This window comes from Corvus cornix, chromosome 4 (assembly GCF_000738735.6).
Source record: "Corvus cornix cornix isolate S_Up_H32 chromosome 4, ASM73873v5, whole genome shotgun sequence".
Lineage (NCBI taxonomy): Eukaryota > Metazoa > Chordata > Aves > Passeriformes > Corvidae > Corvus > Corvus cornix.
Genome location: NC_046334.1, coordinates 16,407,424 through 16,416,181, shown reverse-complemented (window position 1 = coordinate 16,416,181; position 8,758 = coordinate 16,407,424).

Below are 8,758 nucleotides of genomic sequence, written 5' to 3'. Positions count from 1 at the left end.
CTTCATGAGTAGGGATACTGTCCTTAACTACAGCTTGTTTGCTGGTACAAGGTGCTGGAAGTCACTGAGTTACATATTCCACAAGGACTAGCACCAGGGCCTCAAGCCCTGACAAAGGTTTCTTCTCCTCCTTTCCCATTCCCTGAGTTGGGGTGAAGGGGAAAGAAGAGGCCAGCTCTTGGAAAGGAGAAGACTGCTTCTGCTGTGCACAGACTTGCCTCTCAGCTTTCATCAGGTGAGATCTTTCCCATCCTCCCCTCTACATCCTTCCCCTGTTGTTGAGGCTTATGCCTGGTGCTTGAAATGGGAATGCAAATTCCTAACCTCTGGCAAGCCAGAGCTACTCCTTCAGCCATTGTTTAAGTCAGTGTTTCATGCTAGAGCCTTACCATGCTCTGTGCCCTCTGCTCCATCACTTGGTGCAGCCACCGTGCTGGGCTTTAATTCTCATCATCCCGAGCTCCTGTCAGGCTGTTGAACCAGTGGCTTGGAAACAACCATTCACACCTGTCCATAGCAAATGGGAGAGAAAAGGACTGATTCTCCCACGGTTGAGCAGCTCGCAAAGGAAACATCACAGACTCTCAGAAATGAGGAGTTACAAGAACTCATTAACTCTACAGGCTGAGTGTTCAGGCAGGGCTGAAAATCCCAGCTCAGTGCTGACAGATGCTCAGTGCTTAATGGAGGCAGAGGCAACACCAAAGTGTCCTGTACAAATGGGTCAAACATTGTGTATTTCTTTGTGGTGCACTTTCTTCTCATGGTACAGAGACAAAAACTCTGCCTCTTACAGACACATGTGAACCAACTTCTTCAAAAGAGTCTATAGATGTCTGGCTAAGCCCGCAAGATCAATACCTGTCCTTACCATCCAGGTGTTTCCCTGACCTCCTATTTGGAAAAATCTCCATACCATCATCATGAACAGTCAGATGAATGCAAAAGTGTGCAAGAGCCTATTTACAACTGTCATGTCTAAAAGAGCAAGTAAGAACCTTTACATCCACATGGGTATTTTGCATTTGTGTTGGTTTTTTGTCAACCTGCCTAGATAGACTGTTCTTGACAGAGCTAAAACTGGTACTTGATTGTTCCAGTTTGGCCAAATTTAGAAATATATCCTCTGAGAGAAGGCACAACCACCCCTTCCCCACCCCAGGTTCGGGAAAAAATAAATTTTCCTCGAAGGAAAGTGAAGGAGATAAAACTATTTATTTACCAAACACACGGGAAAAGGAAAATAATGCTCAATAATAAAATCTCTCGCTGTGGAGGAAAAACCTGGGAAAGTGTTAGAGTCCTCCCTTTGGTCTCCTCGGAGCTGGGGCTTGGGCCAGGGCCAGGCCCTCTGTGCCCGATGGAAAGTCCTCCCAATGTGCTCTGAGGTTGAAAGCAGTCCAGTAGAAAAGGGAGAAAATCCGGAATTCCAGAGGAGGAAAAAGCAAAATCCAACTCTCAGTCTCTCTCCGGAGAACAAGAAACTGAAACAACTGGCCAAAAGCTGACTGGAAAGCAGCAAGCCGGGTGCTTCCTCACTCCCCTGCCGCAGCTGGGGAAAAAAAACCCTGCTATCTCTGTGTGACCTTGAACAAGCTGCAAACTGCTTTGAAAAAGTTTTGCGCAGTTTTTTCCTTCCCCCTCTCAGGCTCAGTTTAGAGGCATAGAAAGACACACAAATTAATTTCTGGGCATAGGCAGCGATATGGGATACACATCATAAGGTCACCCCAAGACATTGATCCAGCACTAAAATACACAAATAAGCTAGTGGGCAAAACACTATTCATTTTCCAAGACTTCTGTTATTCTAGGGAATAGTCCCTGTCATTCCTTACTAGTTGTGTGTAGTATGCTCTTTTGTGGGCTTCCTGCAGTATTTTTGCTGGAAGAATAGTAAGAATAATCCTTTTGTAGTGCACCAATGTCTGCTTTTTCTCTCAGCTCCTCTGTCTAATCTCGGTAGCAGATTTTTCCTGCATAAAGGGAAGGTATGTGCTAAGCTGACATTTCAACACTCAAAGAACTGATCAAGTTCAGTAAACTTAGAAGTGAGAGTTTCATGCCAACAAGGGCATCATTTGATGGCCACTGACACTTCATTGTCATTACACTGTTCTGCATAAAGCTCTTGTGGAATATGGCTTTTTTCCTTCTCCTTTATTAGAAAGTCTTAGCTACAGTGTGACCCAAAAGGATGTCCCACTATAAGCCAAGTAAATATGGTGTCATCCTTTCATGGGGATTACTTTTCAGGAAGAAAGATGCAAAAGATAATGTGAATAAAGCAGCTGTTTTTCATCAGTTATTTATATAGCCAAAGGAGTCTGAGTGCCAAGGACCCCATGAGGCTGGATTATCTCCTTTCTTTTAGTGCTTTTCTCCCCTGCATTGTGAAGTCCAGAGCCTGGAAGGGGAAATAGTTTTTAGGTGGACTTCCAGCTTCAGGGGAAAGCATCATCTGGAGCCAGTGTATTCCAGAGACCAATAAACCAAGCAAAATATCTGTTGGTATTACAACAGGATCCTCTGCAGGCCCCCAAGTCTGGCCTAGTGGTCAAAAGATTAAATAACTTTCCTGGCATTAACCAGTCCTTATTATCTGACAACTCAGTAGCATTTAAATGTGGGATGCCTCACTGCTTTTTAAATGAGTTTTTCTTGGGAGAAGGTTGTATGTAGGAAGTCAGAAATAATTAGGGCTGGGAGAAAGCTATTTCAGAAGGAGTTAGACTTTCCCTTGTCCTTTTCTTCTCCAGACTATTCAGAGAGTTGAATTCTGCTTTTCCATTAAAAAAGTTAGAAGAGGATCTATGGAGTAACAGAAAAGAGAATCTGGTAAGAAGTTGGTTGGCACCCCTTTCCTGAGGCATATCATGTAACTGTGGCCAGCAGTATTGGATAGGAAGAAGTGCAAGCAATAAAAGTTACAGTAGTTTGTTTGACATGCATATGTTGAATTTCAGGTTTGCTGCCTGAAAAGCTCCACTCAGAAAAACCATGGTGACTCTCTTGTAAAGGGAGGCAGAAGTGCGCTGTATCTGCTACCAGGCTTAAGAGAAGATAACATCCAATGTCAACAAGAGTAACCTAGTAGTATGACAGCAGAAGTTTATGTAAGATTTGAGCAATTAGTAAGAAAAGTTTAGAAAAACTGCATGTGAAACATGAGGTAAAAGAAGTATTGGGCTATATACAACGTGTTTCTTCCTACTGCTGTTGCTAAGGTAACAATCTACTCTGATGTTTTTCCTTAATTTCTGTTTGAGCAAACATGTACTACTTTCTGTTTAGCAGTTCAGGATCAGGCCTAGAGGAAGTAGCAGGTGATGCTCCTTGATCCCTGTGTGACTCCGTTTGATAACAAGCAGAGTTAGTATTCAGAGGCTGTTTGTCCCCCATAAAAAAGTACTTACAGCATTACATACTCAAGCAACCTCACAGAGAACAAGTCTCATTTGAAGATCCAATCTGAATTTGAAGGACTGAGCATTAAGGAGGCCTGATCTGTGAATGTTTCAACAGGTTCAGTGAAAATTTAAAACTGCAGTACATGTTGAGCTGTATTTCACAAAAGATTAATGAAAATATATTCTAGAGCAACATTCACAGGGTATGTCATTATTAGATTAAGTTTCAAGAAACAGGTTAAGTATATGAGAACAGTGCATCACAGTGTTCATTTTGTAACAGATACAGAATTTTCCTTTCCTCCTACAAAATCAAATTCACATTCATCCCAAGTGGTTGATTTCATAATGCAGATTTTCAGGACACAGTACAACCTCTGTTGATGTGCTGTTAGGTTCTTGTTATATTTAAGAAACAGTCAGTCACCACCTTTAGAAGTGAAGTGGGAATTTATTTAAGTCTATTTATTCGTCTATACAAATTTCATTTCATATAATAGTAGTGTACTTGATTGGATTATTTAAATGCTGCTTTTCTTCTCAGAGAAGAAAACTCTTTCGTTTTTATTAACTGCCTTGGGAAGTCATAGTTACACAATGTCTTGTGAAGAGTATCAGTTGGTATATCAGTATATAGCTGGTTTTCAGTAAAAAGAAGGGAAGAAGGCGCTTCAGTTATCTCCAGCACTACTGAGAGAGTATTTTCAGTCAAATGTTACATGGTTATTTTGTTTAAAGCCCTTATTTGTAGTCTGCTACTTTTGAATTCAGTTTTTAAAATTGCAGGGGTCCTCTTCCTAGCGGAGGAGAGGAGAGTGAGTGTTTATCCCTCCCACCCAAAGAGAGGACACTGACACTGCAGGTGCAACTGCTGTTCCCTGGTGGCTCTTTCTGCAGTGCCCCTCTCCCCGAAAGCCCATTTCAGTCCAAGGACTTTCCTGGCTTCAGCTTTTGCCTTTCAAGATGTGGATGGGAAACTTCAGTCTGACTCAGGGTGCCCTCTTGTGATACAAATGGAACAAATCCGGAGATACCAGTGGGATGGGATGAGGAAATCAGAGTGAAGGTTCCCAAGAAGAAATGTGTTTAGATTATGACCATAGGCAGCAACCAGCAACTGCTTTTTCTGCGTACTCTTCAACTTCTGCTGGCATGGGGTGTGAAGCCAATGGGAATTAAGCATCATAATGAATTTTACTGGGGCATATTTCCTACACAACCTCATTTCTCTGAGTTTTTTCCTTGGAATAGGTACATTTTAATTGGAATAACGCTAAAAGCAAGCAGCAATTCAGGTAGGGCACTGCATCCTGTTTTGCACCACCTGGAAAGCTTGTTTCTTTGGAGTAAAGGAAATGAGATTCAGCACAGATGTTATCTTGCTTAATGCCCGACTGAAAAGTGTTCAGTTATTTTGAGATGGGGGCAAAGTAAAATGTGAAATGAAAAAAAAAAAAAAAAAAGCATCAAGACTGTGATCAGTTTCCCCCCAGTAATTTTGCACTCATTGAAATTGCACTCATTGAAATGTTTCTCTTGGGATTGGCTATATGTGGTATATATACATAAATTTTCTCTTGTAATTCCTTTTTTTTCCTGCAACTGCAGGAGAGATGCAAACCCAAAAAGAACTCTAGGTTTTTTTAAAGAAAAAAGCAGCAAGCCTGCCATTATCCACATATTTACTTTTTGGAAACAAATGTTCAAGTACTTGGAGAATGAACCCAATGAGCATATTAAAATGGTTTTGGATAAATTTATTCTCCCTCTCTCCCCTTTCTCCCAACCTTGTCATTGGTCAAATGCAAAAACATCAGTTCTAAGTGCTGTCTCTCACCATGTTAATCTGAATCACATTCTTGCTGCTTTCACATTCATGTATCAGTGTGATATCGCATTGCTTCCACAGCCTCCTGTAAGCAGACGAGTCATCTAGTTTACAATTTGGAATTTACTTGATTGTAGAACAAATTATATGATGTAAACAAGCTCATGGCAACAGGCTGGCTCCTGCCTTTCCAGCTGCAAACATCTGAAAACAAAATGTCATGAAAATAATCGTCTGAAGTTGAGGAAATGACTTGTCTTGGAAACACATTAAGTTTCAAAGAAACACTGAACAGAGATAGAGACAGACCAGAGCCAGAGGTAGGGAGTATCTTCTCATTCTTGAGATCAGTCTTTTGTGTCAAGTTACATTTGCCTTGGACTCTTTGGGCAAAAGAGCTTTGTATAGTGAGACTCACCCGATGTCACACTTAGAAGCCAGGGTGTTGCACATGTAGTTTAAGGCACTGGAAAGAACCAGGCACCTCCAGCACTTTGTTCATCTCCTCTCAGGTGAAGTGATCTCACTCTTTGCTGTGCTTCCTAGAAAAGGTAAGATTAGGGTTGATCCCACCTTTAGCAGATGCAGTATGGAGTAGTCCTTGACCCTACATATTTCTTTCAATTTACAGAATACTCTCCATATGTGTCCTACCTGCACAGTATCTCAGTGGGAGAGCTTGAATACCCTTCCAGATGCGTCGTACACTGAAGGATCTGTGTCTTGCATAAGCAGTTCTTCAGCACATAGTAAAACAAAGCGATGTGTAACTCTTTCCCCCTTTTGGGCTGCACAGCCAAAGCATACACAAAATGTATCTAAGAAGAAGAAAGACAGGAGGCTGCAGGCAGATGGAAATGCTGTTGTCTGGAAATGCTCCTGCTGCCAACTGCTCCTGGCTGTCTCAGGGAGGAGTGAGGTGCCGTTATCTGCAGTTGGCAGGACTGGCTGAAGCCATTCTTTGCCCTGTGGAGCATCTGGGTACCAGATATTGCTTGAGAGGTGTCACTTGCACTGCTGGAAAAGCCTCCTTTCCAGCTCTGAGCACACTTGCATTGCAGGAGTGACTTGCAATCAGTTGGGCCCAGTCTGCCCTTTCTTCTAAACACCCAGGTGCAGCAAGTCCTGAGGCTTGATGAGGGGAGAAAATGAGTGGCAAGGTAGAAGGGGAACAAAACTGAAAGTAAATCTCTGCTGCATATCAGAACTTGTTTTTCTTATCACTAGGCCACAGCGTAAGAAAAAAAAGACCGTGCACCCCTCATTTTTTTGGCTTCCCTTGTTCAGCTGCCATCACCAGCTCGACCACCAGATGTCTGCACCCAACAGAAAACTGAAATGCAGCACTGAGATGAGCAGCTGGAAAAAGAAATGCAAAGAGACCAAAGTGGCAGGGAGGGAAAGTCCAAAGGGAGCTGAAAGGGTTTATTTCCAGGCCTAGACACCCTCGAGGCGGGGATGATCCTCAGGCCCTCCTGGTGAGCTTTCGTTCCACAGTCCAGGACTATATTCCCACCACCAGTGATGCTGAACTGAGATGGATCTCTTTGGAGAGTGGGCAGGAAAAGGAAGTGCTCAGAAGCACTGCTGTGGCTATTTAACCTGGCTGCTCAAACTTCCAACTTGACAGAGAGTCCCACAGAAGAATTTTTCAATGTAAAGATGAGACCTGGGTCAAAGCCAGAAAATGTTTGCATGCAAAAAGTAACCAAAAAAACAAGATGCTGTGAAATGTGATAGCTGAACTAGAAAAAAATTAGTGTCTTTTCAAGTGTGCTAGGTCTCAATTGAATCCTAATACCAGAGTAAAAAAACTACTGTATTTCTTTCCATTTAAAGCCTTATGAGTTTGCATAATTTTTGGTGTAATGGGTATCCACAATTTGTATTCCTTTTTGCTTTTGAGAAGTTCTTCATCTGTGGTGTGGGAGGACAGCAAGTGAGAGCTGTTCTAGACTCAGGATGTAGAAGGCCAGCATAAAGGGCGCTACCAGTACTGTACACATTCACAGTCCATACCTGAGCTGACCTTGGGATGATGCTCAGTGTCTTGTGAAGATGGGCAATGAGTAGTTCTGTGGTTTGGTGCTTGCTCTCAATGAAATGAAAAAGAAGAAGACAGCAAAGGTGGCAAAATTATCTGTGCCAGAAGCTCTGAGGCATTTTTCTTCTTTCCAGGATCTTTCACTGCTCCAGTGTATTCATCCTTTGTCAAACGGAGTGAGAGTGGTGGAACTGAGGGTTTGGGGCAATTGAAGTGCCAGATGTGCTTTTGCTATGCTTTCCTTTTCAGGTGTTAGAGTATCTTGGCAAGAGGAAGTTATGGCCAAGTGGAGGGCTGGTGAGTGACCTGACACTGAATAAGGCAGTGTTCAACGGCTTATTTATTATTTGGGGAGAAGATGGCAAATAAATATCCATTATTTCATGTAATTAAAAGACTGGTTTCTGTTTGGGAATTAAGAAGCAATGCCATTTCCCTCATACAGTCCTTCTCTCGTATGCCATAATCTTTGTTATCTTATCTGCATAAAGAGGCTGCTCAAGACATCCTAGCAACATTCAACCTGTCAGTCAGTTTTAAAGAGAGGCAGTAAAATGTGGTGAACTTTGCCCAGTGATCATTTTAGCGGGATGAGAAGCTGTTTTTCCCACAAGGCTGAGGAGGAGGATTTTTTTTGGCAAGCGGGGACAGAAAGAAAAGCAGGATCTCACTTGTTATCTGCTGCCTTCTGAGCAACCACTGTTGTGATCCCGGCCTCAAGCCAGGACTGCAGCACCGCCTCTTGCCAAGGGTGTTGTCCCAAAAATGGTTCTCTCACCCAGTGTGCAAGAGGCCAATTCACACACAGACTTGAGGTATTTATTTACAGTTCTGTGCAGAAAGGGGTGCTGGGTGACAAATCCACAAAGCCAGCATGACAACTACCAAAACCTTTCACTATTTATACATTTTAGCAAACAAAACATGCTTGCTTTTTTTTTTTTTTCCTTGACAGCAGTGGAGCTTAGATAATTGATGTGCTTTAGGTTTCAAAAAATGTTTTTCTGATTGTTTGATTTTTAATTATGGTACTAGATGAGCCAAAACCACAAAAACAACCTCACACCCACAGTAAAAAGACTGCTGTTTGAGGTGGAAGGGAAGAAGGGATCAACCCCAAACAAAACACTCTTTCTGGAAGTACAGTGGGCAAGTGAGACTGTGTCGTGTTTCAGGTTGAAGTCCATCTTCTAGATTACTGATGTAATAGGCTAGTCACAAAATTAAGAGCAAAATTCCTAAAATAAAGAAATATTTCCCAAGGCATGAAAGAAGCAGAAGCACTGTTATTTTCTAATCCCTGTTTGATTTCTATAAAAAAAAAAACAAAACAAAAGACAAACAAAAGCCCAAACACCAACCAAGCAACATTTAACGCCATCAATTTTATTCTGCTACAAAACATGAAAGCAGCAGAAAGGTGCAGTCTGAATCCTCATCTTTTCAAGCATCTGCTCCTCAAGACTTCATGGCAAT